Consider the following 19,579-nt stretch of genomic DNA (forward strand, 5'->3'; position numbering starts at 1 on the left):
GCCTTTCTTTGGGAGGAAATCCCACATTCCCACCAGTGGTGCATTCCATGTAAAGCAAATATAGCTTCAGAAGATGGATTTTCCTCAGAACCACAGCAGGGGAGAAAAGGATTACATTCCCTGTCCATGCCTCCTCTGATCCTTTTAGCTGCCCACACACCCCTGCAGCTGATGCAACATTTGCACATTAGATGCAAAGACAAATTTCCCCATGTGTGCTGGATTAATGTGGGGTGCGGGTGTCACTGTGGTCTAAACCACTGAGTCTAGGGCTTGCCAATCAGAAGGTTGGTGGTTCAAATCCCCACGACGGGGTGAGCTCCTGTTGTTGGGTCCCTGCTCCTGCCCATCTAGCAGTTCGAAAGCACATCAAAGTGCAAGTAGATAAATAGGTACTGCTCCGGTGGGAAGGTAAACGGTGTTTCTGTGCGCTGCTCTGGTTCACCAGAAGCAGCTTAGTAATGCTGGCCACATGACCTGGAAGCTGTCTGCGGACAAACACTGGCTCCCTCGGCCTATAGAGCGAGATGAGCGCCGCAACCCTAGAATTGTCCGTGACTGGACCTAACGGTCAGGGGTCCCTTTACCTTTACTGGATTAATGCACCAGTTATTTTGGAAGCATTGGTGCTGTTTGCTTATCAACTTTCCAGATATACTAAATTCAAATTCTTCCCAGACCAGTGCTGCAGGGATAGTCTCAGATGCTCACAGTTAATGATGCTGCACATCTGCATGGACATGCAACTTAGCAAAGTAACAGCTAGTACAAAAATCCACCTCCACTGAAAATGAGACCAGCAAAGATATGTGTAGTACTGTTGAAATGGACAAGGGCATCACATGAACTGGGAATTGGGGTAATTAATGAGTAGCCACGTACTTCATATCAGATGCAGTTGAACGCCAACTTCCACCACCCCCAGCCAGCATGGCCAATGGTCAGGCATAAGTGCAACATCTAAAGGACCACCAGTTCCCCATCCCTGTCTTAGCCATTGCAGTGTAAGTTTACATGCAATGTGAACTCAGGGATTGTATGGCTCCTCAGCCAGTTACCTTCCTAACTGGGAGCCAGTGTGGTATAGTGGTTAAGAGTGGTAGTCTCATAATCTGGTGAACCGGGTTGCGTCTCCGCTCCTCCACATGCAGCTGCTGGGGGACCTTGGGCTAGTCACACTTCTTTGAAGTCTCTCAGCCCCACTCACCTCACAGAGTGTTTGTTGTGGGGGAGGAAGGGAAAGGAGAATGTTAGCCGCTTTGAGACTCCTTCGGGTAGTGATAAAGCGGGATATCAAATCCAAACTCCTCCTCCTCCTCCTCTTCTTCTTCTTCTTCTTCTTCTTCTTCTTCTTCTTCTTCCATATATATGCATAAAGGGCACTTTCTGTGACTGTATGGTGCAATGGAAAAAATTAACAAACTTGGGAAATAAGTCTGGATACCAGTAAGCCCGGAGGACACAAAATTGGCTACCTCTGGACTAGATCTATCCATGTAGATCAGGGGTTGTCAACCTGGTCCCTACTGCCCACTAGTGGGTGTTTCAGGATTCTAGGTGGGTGGTAGGGGGTTCTACGGCACAAGCTGAATCCTCCTTCCATCGAGCCCTGGTGGGCGGTAAGGAAATTTTACCATCAAGAAAGATGTGTTAGTGGGCGGTAGGTATAAAAAGGTTGACTACCCCTGATGTTGGGATGCGGGTGGCGCTGTGGGATAAACCACAGAGCCTAGGGCATGCTGATCAGAAGGTCGGCAGTTCAAATCCCCTTGATGGGGTGAGCTCCTGTTGCTTGGTTCCTGCTCCTGCCAATCTAGCAGTTCGAAAGCACGTCAAAGTGCAAGTACTGTAGATAAATAGGCACCGCTTCGGTGGGAAGGTAAACGGCATTTCCGTGCGCTGCTCTGGTTTGCCAGAAGCGGTTTTGTCATGCTGGCCACATGACCTGGAATCTGTACGCCAGCTCCCTCAGCCAGTAAAGCGAGATGAGTGCCACAACCCCAGAGTCATCCGCGACTGGACCTAATGGTCAGGGGTCCCTTTACCTTTACCCCTGATGTAGATGAACAAAGGCATATTGCCCCTCAACACAATCCATGCTGCATGAGTTCTGCCTTCCTATACCATAATAATGGACATTTTGCTCTTTAATATTAAGCATATTTCTTGTTATTTAATTAAATTCCCCCTGAGTTCTTTTAACTATCCTAGAGATAACTTTTCACATCACCAACAGACTGTAACAACAACAACAACAACAACAACAACAACAACAACAACAACAACAACAACAACAACTTTATTATTTATACCCCACCAATCTGTAGAAGGATGGTGGATTTTCAGAATGTTGCTGCAGTTAAGAGGCACTTTGAAATCAAGTGGCAGGTGTTATAATGGAGGTTACATTGATTTGCTACCAATTACTGACAGCTAACAAGAAGCACTTAATGATCTAGCACCATACCCACTGTGCAAAATCAAAACACTGGTCTGGTAAAGAAAAAAAGAACCACGCACACTGGTAAATGTTTGGAACACACTTGGAAACTAAGACTTTGTGTCTATTCTAACCTAAGAACTAGACTCATCCATCAGCAATGTGGAATTCTGTAGATGGACGGTTGATATCTCTTGATAGCATCTAGGATTGATGTGCTGTATGCTGGGCTGCCTTTGAAGACTGTTTTGAATCTTTAGTTAATTCAAAATACAGCCAGGAGGCTCTTGACTGGGAGTGGCCTCCACTCATTTCCCAAAGCTAATTCAAAATGCAACAATGCATGCACTCACCCAGTTAAAGTCATGTAGCTAGCTTTAATTAGCCATGGTGGGCTAGGATCAAGAGCTGAGGTCCAGGTCACACCACTGCAAATATCCTGTCTGCATTCTCAGGCCTCCCAAGACTGGAACTGATCCCATGAAATAGGCCAAGACAGTACATCAAATACCACATTAGGCATTGCTCTAAAGTTTGTTTTAAAGTTCTGAGACAAAAAGAAAAGCCTGAAGACTTCATAAAGATGTCTGAATTCGAATGGGAATCAATCAGTATGCTCACTGTGCTTGAGAGAGATTGAAACTAAACTCCAGATTGCTAGTGATTTTTTTCTTCATAATTGCTCTTAACTGCAATGAAGCATGTAACAAGATATTATGTGCTGATGGGGGAAAAGAGACTACTACACAATCCTTGCTCAGTGAAAGCTCATCATTTATATCAGTTATTTCACTTGTACATAGTTACTAGCTGTCTTTTTCTACCACTGCTGAGTGGGGAAGAGATCACCGGCTTTCAGAGTAGGGACTGAGCCTCTGGCCTCAACTAACCAGAGAAGCTATCCAGCAGTTGTGGTCATGTCCTACTTGTGGACTTCCTATATAGGTATCTGGTTGATCACTGTGAAAGCAGGATGCTGCACTAGATAGGCCTTTGGTCTGATCCAGAAGGGTTCTTGCTAATGAAGCTCTGAGTTACAAGTTCTTGCATGAGCATCTAACAAGCAGAAACAGGCAGCTCTACCACTCTTACCTACAGAAGGTCTCATGATTCCTCAGAGGTGCAATTTCTTGGCACTGCCTCCTAGATCATTGTTCTTCAGATTGGTTGGGCAGGACCTGTTACTGAGCTGCTAATAATACAAATACATGGCCAACAACAACAACAACAACAACAACAACAATGTGATACATATTAGTGCTGAAGATGGGTCCCAGATCTGAAAAGGCTATAAAGACTATTGTTCTCGATCACCCTAGCAATTCCACTGCTCTCCGTTTCATCAAATCCCTCTTCAAAATTCACCTTTTCTTTGAACCTTTTGGTACAACTCCCTAAAATCGCCAGAACTTTTGGTGCTTTAGGTCCAGCACAGAGCAATACATGTCTATCTGTCTGCAGCTTCTAGCATTCACATACACCACTCTCCCTATTGTTCTCCTATATAGCAGTAGATGAGGCTTTCCCCCAACCCATTTGTTCTATGGCACCAAGCAACTTCTTTGGTTTTGCTAAATCCTGGTACTTCACTAGCCAGCCAGAGCCATTCACTTGACAAAAGAACTGGTATAACAGGCTTGTTCTTGTTATACCACAGATACAGGATCCCAAGATCTGGAAGGGCCCAGGGTACCCTCCAGACTGGCCACTCCACCCAGCAAACTCACAACGGTATAAAAGTGTGATTTGCAATGTGCTTGGGTGGTTACTATTTTATCTTTTTAATGATTCACTGCACCATGTTTTGTGTATATATATTTACTGTAGTATAACTGCATTTTTCTCTTGTATTAATTTGTGGGGTTCTTGCCCAAAATCAGTATAGAAATAAACAAATGCTGATGATGATAAAAAAGTAAGAGGAGTAGCAGTGATAGTATAAACTGTTTCAATGATTATATGTTATCTTCTCTTTTTTCATTTGAAACTGGTGAAGAGATGTTAGCTGCTCTTTTAATTAGAGCATTTCCTGTACCCTCTAAAAATAACAGATATCTCAGCTCACTCGAGTTCCAAATAGATATCTGAGGGCTGATAATGAAGTTTGACAGTCATGTCACAATTCTTTGGGATAGTATTGGAAATGTGCCAGCAGTAAAACACACACTTTTTCTTCTTCCCTGCTTCGCTGATCAGAAAGAAAGCATTTGCTCTTTAGTTATAGCATCCTACTAATGGTGTTCAGAAGCAAGTCCAGGTACAATCCAAACTCTGACCCAGCTCCCATATTACTCATTTGCTATAGTTTTTTTAAAATCTTCACAGTTGAAAAATTACTCATGGGGAAATTAGTAAAAAGCAAGGGGTAGCTGAAACTGGGAATCTGGGGAAGTTAGCTGTGGGGATTCTTTGCTGGAGCTTTCCCGCGTGTAGGTTTAGGCCACCTACACACGGGATTCCAGTTGCCGGGGATCTGCGGCCAGCACCTCACATGCGTTTCCGCACGGGCGCCGGCCAAGCCTGCGAACGAACCGTGCCGCTGTTCGCCAGGCTAATCTGAAGGTGCGTGAGTCGTTCGGATGAAAATGCCTCGTGAAAGTAGCTACAAATACTTGCGACCTCCTGAATTACACTAAAGTTACACACCCAAGCATGAAGGCTAGATAGACCCCAAAAATTTTAAATCAAGATGAAATAAAGACAGACACAATACTTATTTGAATGGCTTTGGCTGACCCGCATAGGCTTTTACACTTCACTAAACCTATCACTATTCTAAGCTTTTCCTAAGCCAGTGATGGCGAACCCGTGGCACGCGTGCCACAGCTGGCACGCAGAGCTCTCTCTGCTGGCACGCCAGGGGCGGGGAAATGGCGCCGCCGCGCTGCTCTGCTCATGCGTCCTGCCAGCGCAGGCGCAGCAGCAGACAGCAGCAATTTCCCTCCTTGCCGCCTGTGGTGTTTGGCTGCTGCTGCTGCGGAGGATTTGACGCGAGGCAACGACGACGGCGAGGTAACAGCAGCGGCGGGCTGGGCCAGGGGCGGCGGGTGAGGGGGAAGCCCTCCTTTTGAGCGCTGCGAGCGGGGGGGGGGGTGCCGTGCGGCCCCGCCGGCGATGCCATCCCTAAGTAAAACGGCAGTGCTATGCATGTTCGGGTGGAAGGAAGGATGGAAGGAGGCAAATGTGGAGCTCTTTACTTATGTGCACACAGGGTTGGTGCATTGGAGGAGTAGGCGGCCACCTCCCCTTCCATCCGAGCGGTGTTTGGGATGGCGCGAAGAAAAGTCTCGCTAAGACCCAAGCCGCCAAGGGGCGCGCGCCCCCGCGCAGGGGTAGGCAGAGCTGCGCCAGAGCTGAGCGGCGTTTGCTTCCCGCCTCGCACTGCCGGGTGGGCTTTTCTTCCCAACCGCCTTCACAGTCCGGGAGGCGCCGTTGCTGTGGTGGCGGCTCTCACATGTCTTTAGCTACCTCCTCCGACTGCCCGAGCGCTCTCCGGTAAGGAGGAAGTCAAACCTCGAAGAAAGGGCAGGAGCTGCATTTGGGAAGGTTTGGGATGCAACCGCTATGGTTCCTCCCTTTGCCCAGTTTTTGCAAAACAAAAACAAAACCCCCACACATAATAAATAAAAAAACCCACTGGCCCTTTCCTGCGTTCCGTTTTCTGGGAACGGTCTGTCTCCTCCCTCTGCAAAGTTGTATGCAGATGCGGAGAGGAGGGCGGCTAACACCGGAGTTCATGCAGGGAGAACTAACTCTCAAAAGTCTTTCTCTTTCTTCTCTTCCCTTCCCCCCCCCTCTACTTCCTTAAAGGTAAATTACATGCATCAAGGCAGCTTTGCCTGTATCACATTCCGCGGATTGATTGCTTATGTATTTACACACACCAGCACAGTCGTGGGCGAAATTTTATTCAGTGTACCCAAAATAAAATAACTCTTTGAACCTGCTGCCCATAACCTTCTATCGATCTGGCTATGAATAATAGGTTGAGAAAGATTCAAAGAACAAATGAAGGGTTGTACTGGTATGTATATTATTTCCTCAGAGCAACCCCAGTGAAATAAGTGAACTTAAGGCCATTTAATTGCAGTGTTGGCACTTTGAAATAAAAAAGTTGGTTTTCCACTGCAGTTTGGGCACTCGGGCTCAAAAAGGTTCGCCATCACTGTCCTAAGCTAACAGACCCTGCACCGCCAAATCTTCCGCAATGCTAAGGCTAACTAAATCTGTACGCGCCAAATCTTCCGTGATCTAAGCCTATGCTAAAACTAAAGCTATCTAAGCCTTTACCGAGAATCTTCCGCGAACTAAGACCTAACTAAATCTGCATGCGCTTCCAACCCATCCAACCCAGAGACCCCAATAACTAAACTTAACCCAACTAAACAAAACCCAAAATAAAGATGCCTAAGCGGGGAGCCGCAGCCTTTTATTGACAACCAAGTGCAACGTCATGATCGATATATTTACCAATAGAAACGCTGTTGCTGCCCCCCAAAAAGGCGGGAAGCAGAATAAACGATCATTGACAGATTCAAACCTCTGGAACTAAACTTTTAGGCGGAGTAATCTCAGTGGCAAAATGCCTACTGAGCTTTACTTTTACTTTCACTTTAAAACGGAAGGATACGTAAAATAGTGCATAAATAACATTAACTTAAAGCAAATAACCATGGGTTCAAAGGAACCCACGAAGTGTATTCCCACAGTTAGCTTTACTTTCTTTAGCTTTTCAGTGGGGAAAAACATAAGGTAGTTTTCTGCAAGGTACCATACCGCATGATTCTAAAGATGTTTATTCATATTGCTAGCTATCCAGCAGAACTTTTCCAAGTGGTGAATAGCATACTGAAATCTGATCCAGATTGGGGATGATAGAATCCTCAGAAAACTGAGGAACACTATGAGGATAAAGCCACTCTTATCAATGCTGAATTTATATGCTGCTATTGATACCGATCCAGTGGAGGTGGTCAGAGTACCACCTGGCCATGCTGGTTCAGATCAGTTTCTGTGCTCAGAGGGGTTTGGCTGGCCACATGTATGACTGGCCCTTGCTGCTCTTGGCTGGTGACCGCTACCAACAGGGAACAGACTAGGTGGGTGCAGAGAGTGGTAAATGCCTTTGTGAATGAGGCCATGGTGTGGCCACCCTAGAAGAGTCCCTCTTTGGACCCAGAAGACTGTTTCACCCAGTCACTAATAGCCCCATTTGGGGCAAGGTACTTGAGGTAGTGGTGTTGGTGGGCCAACTTCAAAGCATGGCTGGATGATGCAGATTATCTGGACCCATTTCAGTTTGGATTTGGCACCAAAACAGTGCTGGTTTTTCTAATAGATAATGTTTGCCAGCAAAGAGACAGTGGGAGTCCACCCCTGTTAATTCTCTTGGACCTCTCAAAGGCTTTTCATACTGTTGACCATGCTAACATACTGCCATGTGTCTGTGAGGTGGGAGTTAAGTCATAAGTGCTATGGTGGTTCAGCTGTTACCTACAGGGTCAGCTTCAGAAAGCAGCAATGGGGAGCTTCTGCTTGGCTCCATAGCACTTGTGCTGTGGTGTCCTTCAGGGATCAAACTATAAGTCATTGGGAGAGGTCATCAGAAGGTTTTGATGAAGCTCTTTTTCCTTTCCATGAAGTTCTGCAGGTGCTGAACCCACTTCACAATCTTGGGTTCTTGTTTGTAAAGTCCTAAATGGGTTGGAACCCAAAAACCTGAGGAGACACCTCTCCTTGTACCAGACTGCCCACGCTAGGGATGCTCTTCTTTGCATGTTTGTTGGCACGGGAAGCCCTGTTAGTGATGGTGCAAGATCTCACCTTCTCCAATGGCGGTGCCCCACTTGTGATATGCCCTCCCTCACAAGGACAACAGGCACCCACATTGTTTTTATTTTAGTGCCAAGTCAAGATGTACTCGTTAGCTCAGGCATTTTTAACTGCATTTTGATTGATTTGTTGTTGTCAGAGTTTGTTTGTACCCTCTGAAACAAACCCTGTAATCAATATCAATGAAGCTAGGTTAAAATAAATAAATAAAAACAAGTTGTTCTGTGAGGGGTTGTCCTTAGAAAGTGCATTTCCAACTGCAGCCTTAGCATCCATTACAGATTGTCATCTGGCAAATATTTTTTAATGTTGTTGTTGTTGTTTTCCTGGAAGGGAAACATGGAAGTACTATTTCATCACAGCCGCTTTTGTGTTCAGTCTGTCAAAAACAGGTTTGACCTGAAAGGATAGTTCACACACACACACACACACACACACACCTAGTGGGGGTAGGCAGGAGGACAGTATTTCTGTCAGGTTGCTTCCAGACAACCTGTCTATTTAGCATTCGTCCAGATTTGCTTGCAGGAACGTTGGGGAACATTGTGTCAAGCAATTCTTATCCCAGACTTCCCAATGCATTTACCCATCACTTTAGTGCAAAAAGTCCACTTTGGGGAGAAACAGCTTTGTTGTGCAGGAGCACCAAATTAATTTAATTGATCAACCAGAATTTGCTGGAGTGTGATAGAATCCCACCTGGAAATAGCAACAGTCTGGAAGTGCCTTCGCCATCCTTCCCATGGTCTGTGGGAGGGACATGCTCCTCTTGCTCGACAAATGCTTCACATGAGCCTTTTTTTATTCAGTCAAGGATGCACAGCCTAAAGTTCCTGAGCAGCTCTGGCCCCTACGTACTGCATGGATTCCTCATGGCGAACTATGGACAGATGTCTGATTATTTTCTTTACCTGTGCTTTCCCTTTTTCATTGACTTATTTATTTATTGCATTTCTATACCGCTGTCCTGACAAGACAAGCTTCCTGCAGCCAATCAGAAGCCGCACCTTGGTTTCCAAACATTTTGGAAGTCGAACAGACTTTTGGAACAGATTCCGTTCGACTTCTGAGGTACGACTATACTAAAAATTCAATTCTTGGAGCTAGCAAATGGAGATGACTCATAGAAAAGAAGTAATAACCTCAGAACTTACCGTATTTTTCGCTCCATAGGACGCTCCGGACCATAGGGCGCACCTCATTTTTAGAGGAGGAAACCAGAAAAAAAAATATTTTTCTGGTTTTCCTCCTCTAAAAGCCCTGTTTTGTTTTGTTTTTTGTTTTGTTTTGAGGATCAGCTAAAAGTTTTGCAGCTTTTTTTTGCAAAGGGAAAAGCCCTGGGGTTTGGAGGATCAGCTAAAGGTTTTGCAGCTTTTTTTGCAAAGGGAAAAGCCCTGGGGTTTGGGGGGGGGGGGTTTGGAGGATCAGCTAAAGGTTTTGCTGCTGTTTTTGCAAAGGCAAAAGGCCTTTTTTGAGAATCAGCTAAAAGTTTTGCAGCTTTTTTTGCAAAGGGAAAAGGCCTAGGGTTTTTTTTTTTTGAGGATCAGCTAAAGGTTTTGCAGCTTTTTTTGCAAAGGGGGAAAAGCAAAGCTCCTTTTGCAAAGGGGGAAAAGCAAAGAGGAAAAGCCCCATTTTTATGGGGTTTAACTCACATTTCTGAAAAATCTTAAGGAAAGGGAGCCATTTCTACTGTTTTCAGACAGATAATCTAATCAGCCAGTCACATGTCCTGGGGAAACAAACAACCTCCCTCTGCAGCACATTCAACAAAGGAGGGCGGGGCTGAAAGGGAGCCGGGGACTCTTATCTCTCCCGATCTCTTGCTGATCAGCTGCTGAGCGGGTCCTTTCAACACTCCCTTTTCTCTTTGTAAAATAAAAAGCACAATCTGCTTTTGGCCCCTGGGCAATTCAGCTCCAGGGACCACCATTCACTCCATAAGATGCACAGGTATTTCCCCTTACTTTTTAGGAGGAAAAAAGTGTGTCTTATGGAGCAAAAAATACGGTATCTTATTGGTGTAGAGAGAGGGAATGGTCTTGGTTTTATGACTCAGATTAACAAAGGGTTTTGCTTCAGTTCTGAGGCAGAAGTCCATCTCACCAGATTTTATGAAGCCTTTGGTTCTGGATTCCAATTATATGCACATTGGTGATTCTGGTCTTTGACTTGTGCTTAGCCTTATTATTAATCATTAAATATATTATATTAAATTTTATTTATCTGAAGATCACAGGACAGTTTACAGCATAAAAAATACTGTACAAAATGAAAACACAATATACAACCCTACTAGTCACTCTCCCTCAGCCTAACAAGACCAATACAACTGTGAATGGTAAATTTATCATCCATACTGAGGACTTCTATCATATCTTCTTCCTCTGAGGAAATGTATGTCTTGTTCTAACCAGACCCTGTCACCAATGGCAACATCAAGTCCAGGCCTTCAAAACACACTCATCAAGTGCTTAAGAGCACATATGCTGTACAGTGGTACCTCGCAAGACGAATGCCTCGCTAGACGAAAAACTCGCTAGACGAAAGGCATTCGTTAGCGAAAGGGTGACTCGCAAGACGAATTTCCCTATGGGCACGACTCGCAAGACGAAAAATTTTCACGTTTCCCCCCCCCTGTCAAACCGTGCTTCCCCTGTCTGTGCTTCGCAAGACGAAATTTTCGCTAGACGACAGCATTCGCAGAACGAATTAATTTCGTCTTGCGAGGTACCACTGTATTCAGAAATCTGTGGGGCACAACCACAGGAATTTCTGGATGTTTCTGCAATGTCTCTTAACCACTTTGTCATCCAGAGTTTAAAAGCTGTTACAAGACTGGCATATTAAACAAGCCCATTCTTTCCCAAGTTTAGTTAACAGTTAGAATAGATTTATTGCCAATCTGGCTATAACATCTGCACTGTTAAATGACTTGGTAAAAGAAAAAAAAAATGTTTTGTCTTTCTGCCAACATTTTGGGTGGCTTAAATAAAAGTTAAAATCTGCAGGAAAAGGCATATGTGAGGCTGACTCTTTTTGCAACACATGCTATGGAATTGGAAAGAAATTTTTAGAAAGAAATGCTAAGTAATGTTGAAAGGCAAATTTAAGAGAAACCAAATTCACTGAATAGGGAGCATAGATCTTGTACGAGATCCAGCAGGTCCTTTCATATGAATAAAATGGGTTCAGGTTTAGCAGAGGATAGGGGATGCCTAGGCAGGCATAGGACCATCAGAAGCGTCCTAGGCCTGGATTGGGGAGGAGACAAAAGGGGCAGGTGTCCCAGGTAGCAGCTTGCGGGGTGGGGGTGAGGGTGGCAAACAACATCCTGCCCTGAGCTTGAACCATGCAGCATTCAAGAAACATGGCAGGAGATTGGGATGAGAGTTTGTGAAAGAGGAGACGGGGGGGGGGGCAGCCATTGATACCGCTAACCCAACACAGTAGCACCATGGAGGATGCACCAGGCCCTGGAGATCTGAATTAATGTAAAGTCGCTAGGTGTTTCCTTACCTCTTCTTTTACTATCTTGGGCTGCAGCTCCCTCCTTGCACCGTTTATTCTGTTATCACCAGGTTGGGCACTGCTTTCCTTTTGGATGAAGAGGCAAAGTAGGTGTTGAGCAGTTCCATCTTCTATCTGTCACCCAATAGCATTTCTCTGTCTTCTCCGTGCAGAGGACCTATGTACTTTTTTGTTCTTTCTCTTGCTTCAAAAGTAGCCAAAGAAGCCTTTTAAAAAAATATTTTAAGCTCTCTTGCAATATACACATTGATTAGATTTCCCCAAATCCACCAGCTAATTTTAACATTCATAGTTGTTCTTAAATAACCAGGTTATTTAGTTTATATAGTTAACTAATAACTGTATACTTTTTTGGGTAAACTGATGAGGCCAAATTCATGGTGGACATAAGCAAAATAATTTTCATTTTTGCCTGTGGGGCGGGAAGAGGGGAGATTGTTATCATGAATGATATTACTTATAATACCCAAGAATAGTACTACTTGCAGCATCTGCTTTATAAACAAAACAAACATGGAAGCAAAACAGCAGCAGCCATTATGGATGAGCTCTGCTTTCAACCGGATAATACAGCACTTTTTAAATCAGCCAGGTGTCACTTTAAAGGACAGCAAAGAGATCTGTGTGTGGTAATACCTAAAGCCTCTTCTATTCTTGGCAGCTGTGAGTAACCAGGTTTTAATAAAGTATAAATGTATATCCACCTGCTTACAATCAGATGTATTGGGTGTCCTTGGATTTCAATATTTAAAGCCCTGAAGCTATTTTATTTATTCTGCTCTAGAGCAGCAATAATAACAAGATGTTGCATTATTTGCTATCCTGCTGCTTGTTATTACAGAAATGTGATTGCTGCAGTCATTACTATTTGTGAATAGATTGAAGGAACCCTTGTTGCTTTGTTTTACGCATCTTTATGTCGTTATGTGGGAGGTAGGCTTTCGCCTTATCGCATAATGTCAGACTTCGTTAGCACAGGCGTGTGAGGCAGCGAGAAGACTTGCTACGATCATGCGCTGGCTATGTAGGAGGTATAACCTCGGAGTTATCAAGCAGTGTCAGAATCTCTTAGCAAAAAGCTTGGGAGGAGACAGTATTCTGAGAGTGTGGCCCATATTAAGAATGCTTTAGAGAAACAAAGCTTACCACACATATTGGATGGTCTTTACCAGGCTTCCTCAAACTCGACCCTCCAGATGTTTTTGGCCTACAACTCCCATGATCCCTAGCTAGCAGGACCAGTGGTCAGGGATGCTGGGAATTGTAGTCCCAAAACAGCTGGAGAGCAAAGTTTGGCCATGCCTGCCCTAGTGGTACAAAATGGCAAAAGGCAGCCACTGATGGTCCAGAGCAGCATGGGAAACCGATCTGATCATTGTAATGTTAGTCACTACTTAGCATGAAATGGTTTGGGACACAGGAAGTTGGCTTGTAGTAAATCAGACCATTGGTCCATCCTTAGCTCTCTGTTGCCTACACACTGGCCAGCAATGCCTCAGAGGTCTGATTCAGCACCACCTGAAGGTTCCAGGAATGAAACTTGTGATTTGCACCCTAAAGGCCCATGTTCTTCCAGTGAGCACCTCCTGTGCAGCATTCATAACATTCCCTCCAACGTTTTCAAGGTAATTGAAATGCAAGGGAATGAGTAAGTTGTATGTTTCATGCACTACAATTTTCAGTGCATGCAGCCCATAATTTACCAATAAGAGGAGCATTTCTGTGTTGGCACACTCTGAAATGACTCCCCCCCCCCAAAAAAAAATAAGGCCTGCACCATCAGTGATGCAATTCCAGTGCATGCTGAACACTTTTTGTTTTGTTTACCATGGCTTTTGCTCGTTACTGATACTATTCATTATGGAATTTTGTACTGTCTGCCTGATAGTTTATATTTGTATTATATTTATAATATTGATTGTATTTGCATTGTTTCTTATAATATTGTTATACACCGCTTTTGGAGTTCCACATAACAGGAATAATATAAATATTTTAATAAATATATAAAATTAGTCACCAAGCCCTGAATTCTTATTGGATAAATGACACATTTTCCCCATTCACTTTCCTTGAATCTTCCTGAGAATCCTTGCCACTTACTTCAAGTCAAAGGGATAAGTAAGCATATGGCTATTGCCCATCTGATTTACTCTTGATAGGTATATCTCCAAATGGCAATGAAGGTGGAGAACTGGGATGGTGGCTCATTTGAATTTAAAGGAGAAGCTACAAAATACACCAAACTACCCGTGAAGAAGAGTTTGGATTTGATGTCCCGCTTTATCACTACCCGAAGGAGTCTCAAAGCGGCTAACATTCTCCTTTCCCTTCCTCCCCTACAACAAACACTCTGTGAGGTGAGTGGGGCTGAGAGACTTCAGAGAAGTGTGACTAGCCCAAGGTCACCCAGCAGCTGCATGTGGAGGAGTGGAGACGCGAACCCGGTTCCCCAGATTACGAGTCCACCGCTTTTAACCACTACACCACACTGGCTCTCCGTGAACAGAAATACAGCTGTTTACACTTCTCCGAATTCTGCAGTGCCAGTCTCCAGCCAAATAATGTCTGAAAAAATTCTCATAGAAGGGGAAGTGTGCATAAAATGCACACATTGGTGAAAACAACAAACAAACAGCATACAAAGTTGTATTATATTAGGGGCACTGCAAACAAGCATGCATATTTTAAAGAAAATCTGCTGCTGAATTTTCATGAGGACTTTTTTTTTGAAAAATAATAATTGCAAACTGATATGGAAATGTGGAGAACTGAGTTTAATACTGGAGGAAATGAAAAACAGAAATTTTCTGGTTCACCAACCCCTACATGAGGGGCTGTGCAGTTGGTTGGGGTAGGGTGGATAGGGAGCCTGGCATGAACCAGCCCCATATAGCTTTGAAATGAGAATACCCCAGGCCCCATTTCCCAGACCTACCTTCACCCCCCTCCATTGAAACAAGTGCTCTTCTCTGGCTACAAAATATATGCACATTGAGGTCTGGCATTTGTGCACAAGAATACTAAACACGCCGCTCTTTTCCTTCAAGGAGAAGTGTTGCACAGAATGACAGAGACATGGAAAGTGTCACTGCTTTTCACACAGGTGCCACATTTGCTCTGGGAAGAACATTTATTGGCACTATGTTGAGTGGGTTTTATACGATGGTATAAATATGTCAATTAGTATTTCATTTAGCATCTGTGACTAATGCTGCCCACGCTGAGAAGTTATAGCGTGTGCGTTTCTTGCCAGAGGGTATGTTTTTGTTTCTTTATTATTCAAATAGAATGCCGGTGGAAAATTTCAGCAGCGGGGAATAGGACAGAGAATTACAGGGTTTCTTTCTAATGGAGGATCAGGGATTGGTTAAAAGCCTTTTAAGTGGAAGCTTGGGTCTTAATTCCCTTTCCAGTACAGAATTCGGCATCCCACTCTGCCTTGTAGATCAACTCCTACAATCTTCCTCCCTGTGTGCAGGCAGTTATAAAAAAAAAGTTTTTTTAGAACTTTCTAATTTTTGGCAGCATTTCTCATCTTGGGAATCGAGACATAAGCTGGTTTATGCAGAAGTAAGTTCCATACAGTTCGGTGACAAGAGACCTTATGAGGCTGCTAGTAGTTAAATAAACCAGTGTGCAGTTAAGTACATCTCGGGCTGCAACCCTAATCTTATTAAAATCAATAGGGCTCAAAGATGTATAGCTTACAGCCAATTCAAATGCTCAGGCACAGGAAGAGTACATTCCTTCGGCACCACAATAGCTTTCACATAAGGAGTCGCTGTGAAAGCATTGGTGCAAGAAGATTGCACAAAACCTTACACACTTCAGAGAAAGTGTCTATGCTAAAGGAAACATTAGCATATAAAATTGGACTTAGAGTATAACTGGAATAACAAACATCTAACCATCTAACATTAAATATAGAAAAGGAACAGCAATAAGGAGAGGGGTTGCAACCAGGGGATTGACCCCCTCCAAGGGCTCAGGCCCAGAGGGGTGCAAAAACCATGTCTCTCCACTCTGCCTTGGGCTTTGGGGAAGCACACTGCTCCCCATGACTAGAAGTGACCCCGAGACATGATACAACTCCATTCTAAAGCTACTCCACAACGCCACAGCTATATAAAGGTACCCCCTTTACATTTATATTTATGCAAATGAATAAAATTCTTCCCAACCCGTTTACAAAACCGCTTACACATAATGTACCTCGAACCTTCTGAAGCACAGCCAAAATACAGCTATGTTTTGCAAGAATTTTGAATTCTGAAGCATGTTGCAAAGGAAAGGTATAGTTTCTTCTTCTTTTCATTATTGTATTTATGCCAGTAGAGGGCACAAGCTGTTAAATCACATTATTATCATACATAATACCAGCAGCTTTATACAATTCTTAAGGTTGGGTATGGGGAGAGAACAAGTCTTTCTGTGGAATTTGACTGCTGCGTTACAAAACTGATAATCCCCCCAAAAGATTATTTCAACAGTTTTCCATTTTATTTTATTTTTACTGCTTCATTGACTCACTTGGTAGTTATTAAGGAATGTGCTGCTGCCATAAAACAGTTGTGTGGGCTTTGGGATTGACTTTAGGAAAGCTAATAAATAAATGTTAATGAGGCCAATTAGAGTAAAAACAATTACATTTGTTATTTCTAAGCTATAAAACACTCAAGGGCTTGTCTTTTAAATAATGGTTATTGGAACCGCTCAGTGCTTGCAGCTTTTAGCAGCCACAAGTTCAAAATTGGAACATTTATTTAACCAGAAGGTCAGGGCAGCAATCTGATTTCCACTTACCTGGGAGTAAGCCGTACTGAACTCTGTGGGTCTTCTGAGTAGGGATGGAGGAGCAATTTGCTACATATCCCATTTTAATGTGATACTATCCACTCTGCATTTCTCAAAACAATATGCAAGCCAACATGCACCTGTCCCACAGAAGTCACACTACTACAGTTTTTGGAATGCAGTTCCCCAACCAAAGAAAATGTGCATATTAGGGGGAAGTGTGTAAATAATGCATCCATTTCTGAAAATTGTATACAAGCATGCATTACATTGCTTGCAAAAATGTGTATAATTGGCAAAACTGCATGCAAATATGTGCATATTAGAAGAAATGTGTGGCTTATTCAGGACTGCTAAATGAACATAGCAGGCCCTACTGCATCCAAGGGGTGCCATGCCATACACCCAGGCCTGTGCAGATGCCCAGGGTGAGAGTCTTGTTAGAATAGTTATAAACTCAAACAAAATAGCAGCTGGCTTAGCCCTTTAAAGCCCGGGGTAAGTGCACCTGGCTATGTCCCAGTCCCCTCCACTGCACAGGCCTGAGTACACCGTTTATATTTTTTTCCCCAGAGGCCTGGGTAGCACTACAAATTCTCCTGTTGTTTCCAGTTACTGTTACCAGTGGTGAGCATAGTTTTGGAAAGCTGATACTCATCCAAATATACTTGCGATCTATCAGGATGGATAGCTGTCTTAGCTATCGGGAATGACATCACTTGAAGCCTCAGTCTTTCAGCCAGAGGTACAGTTTGCACATGCTAAAGACTGCGGAGCCACATTCTAAGCAGTAGCATTCTGAGCAGCAGCAGCAGCAGCCGACTCTGGACAGGCAGAGGAGCTATTATAAGTTTTGTTGCTAATGTTTTGCCTTCTTTATGCTTTGTAGCTTTTTTCTTTCTTTTAGTTTTGTTGTTTAGTCGATTAGTCGTGTCCAACTCTTCGTGACCCCATGGACCAGAGCACGCCAGGCAATCCTGTCTTCCACTGCTTCCCGGAGTTTCATCAAATTCATGTTGGTCGCTTCTATAACACTGTCCAACCATCTCGTCCTCTGTCGTCCCCTTCTCCTTGTGCCCTCAATCTTAGCCATCATCAGAGTTTTATCCAGAGGGGGGTGGGGAAACTATCTTTTAGTATGCATTCTTTACTTTACCAAAAATAAAAAATAAAAATATAGATTGAAAGATTATGAAAAGTTTCTCTGTCATCTTGCCAAGTTATGCTGCTGTGTGTATGTTAAACTACACTTCGTCATTTTAGACAACATAGCTTCACAGTCTAGTCAAAGTTTGCTTTGGAAAGGAACAGTTTTAGTAATTACTCAAAACAAAGGCAACATTCCTTATCAGTTTCAAAAGGGTATTTATTATAATATTCTCTTTCTTTGTAATAGGGGAAAGCGTTCTGTATTTTTGTCTTTTAAAAAGGGTAGAGGAAAATATATTTAAAACAATTACTCAGTTTTGAAGCCAACCTTTTTCAGCTTTCATTCATTCATTGTGTGTGTTTGTTGCTTACAGTGCTTGATAATGCTGCCTCAAAGGCCTGCTGATTTTTATCTACAAGGAACAAAAACAAACTAAAAATTAAATTAGAGCTAATTGATGGAAGTTTTTTTTGTAGTTAGTCTCTGAACAGCCCACAGGTATCCTGGTCAATCATGAGGTCTGTTCCTGTGCAAGAATCTTTATGTGGTAAGTGAATAGCACCTAGTTCAGATTGACAATGAACAAGCAGTGGCTGGGGCCATGGACAACACATGTGTCTGCTTTGCAGCTTTGGTACCCACAGATACTCAATGCCTGAATAGGGCTATAATCTCACACTAATCACACTGCGTTCTAATTATGTGCCAGTGTTAGCTGTCACCCAGTGAAAGAAACCACAGCTGATTAACAATATGAATCTTAGGTAATTAACAAGAGTGGATCCACTGCATACATTTGCATGTGGATATTTAAAATGATCTGAGGCATGAATCACACTTCCTTTGTTTTTATATTATAAGCATGTACGATGGTTTGCTTCAGATATTTGTAAACTACCTTTTAAGATTATAACCTTCCTGAGAAGTCACTCAGCAGGATTTAAGTAAATTGTTGCATGCATGGGAAGATGTACATTTGCACAATGGAACTTCCCCCCTCCCCCTGCATGTCCCCCACGCCCTATAAATATGCTCTGAAGGATTGGAGGAGTCTCCAGAACAGATATAAAGGGCACACATGAGGTACACAGGAGGAATAATATTTTAATTAATAATATTTATTATTTGTACCCCGCCCATCTGGCTGGATTTCCCCAGCCACTCTGGGCGGCTTCCAACAGAAACCAAATACAACAATATCAAACATTAAAAACTTCCCTAAAAAGGGCTGCCTTCAGGTTTTTTCTGAATGTCAGGTAGTTGTTTATTTCCCTGACCTGTGATGGGAGGGCGTTCCACAGGGCGGGCGCCACTACCGAGAAGGCCCTCTGCCTGGTTCCCTGTAGTTTTGCTTCTCGCAGTGAGGGAACAGACAGAAGGCCCTCGGCGCTGGATCTCAGTGTCCGGGCTGAATGATGGGGAAGGGGGGGTACTACTCAGTAAGTTGATTTCATTCAATGAACATGCCCCCAACTACATTGAATTCCATCCATTATTTCCTATGTGAAGTGCCTTTTTCAAGATGGTGCTCAGTGCTTAACTTTTTTTAATGTACACTGCCAGATTAACCAGTGCCACCTTTCTAGATGATGGGGGAAGTGTTTAAAATGCATTCTGATCAATCTATAAAATGTTGCTGCCCTAGGATTTGTGAATGAATCTAAACACATAGAGGTTGTCACCTGAGGTTGTTATGCCAGCCTTATTTGCTTATTTGAGTATTCTACTCTTTCCACATGTAGCTCAAGTAAACATGCATTATGGTGGTTGTGGTGGTTTGGAGGAGACTGTATCAATTGCTTCTCTGCATTATTACACACACACCCTTGACC

The sequence above is a fragment of the Lacerta agilis genome, chromosome 2 (assembly GCF_009819535.1).
Source record: "Lacerta agilis isolate rLacAgi1 chromosome 2, rLacAgi1.pri, whole genome shotgun sequence".
Taxonomy (NCBI): domain Eukaryota; kingdom Metazoa; phylum Chordata; class Lepidosauria; order Squamata; family Lacertidae; genus Lacerta; species Lacerta agilis.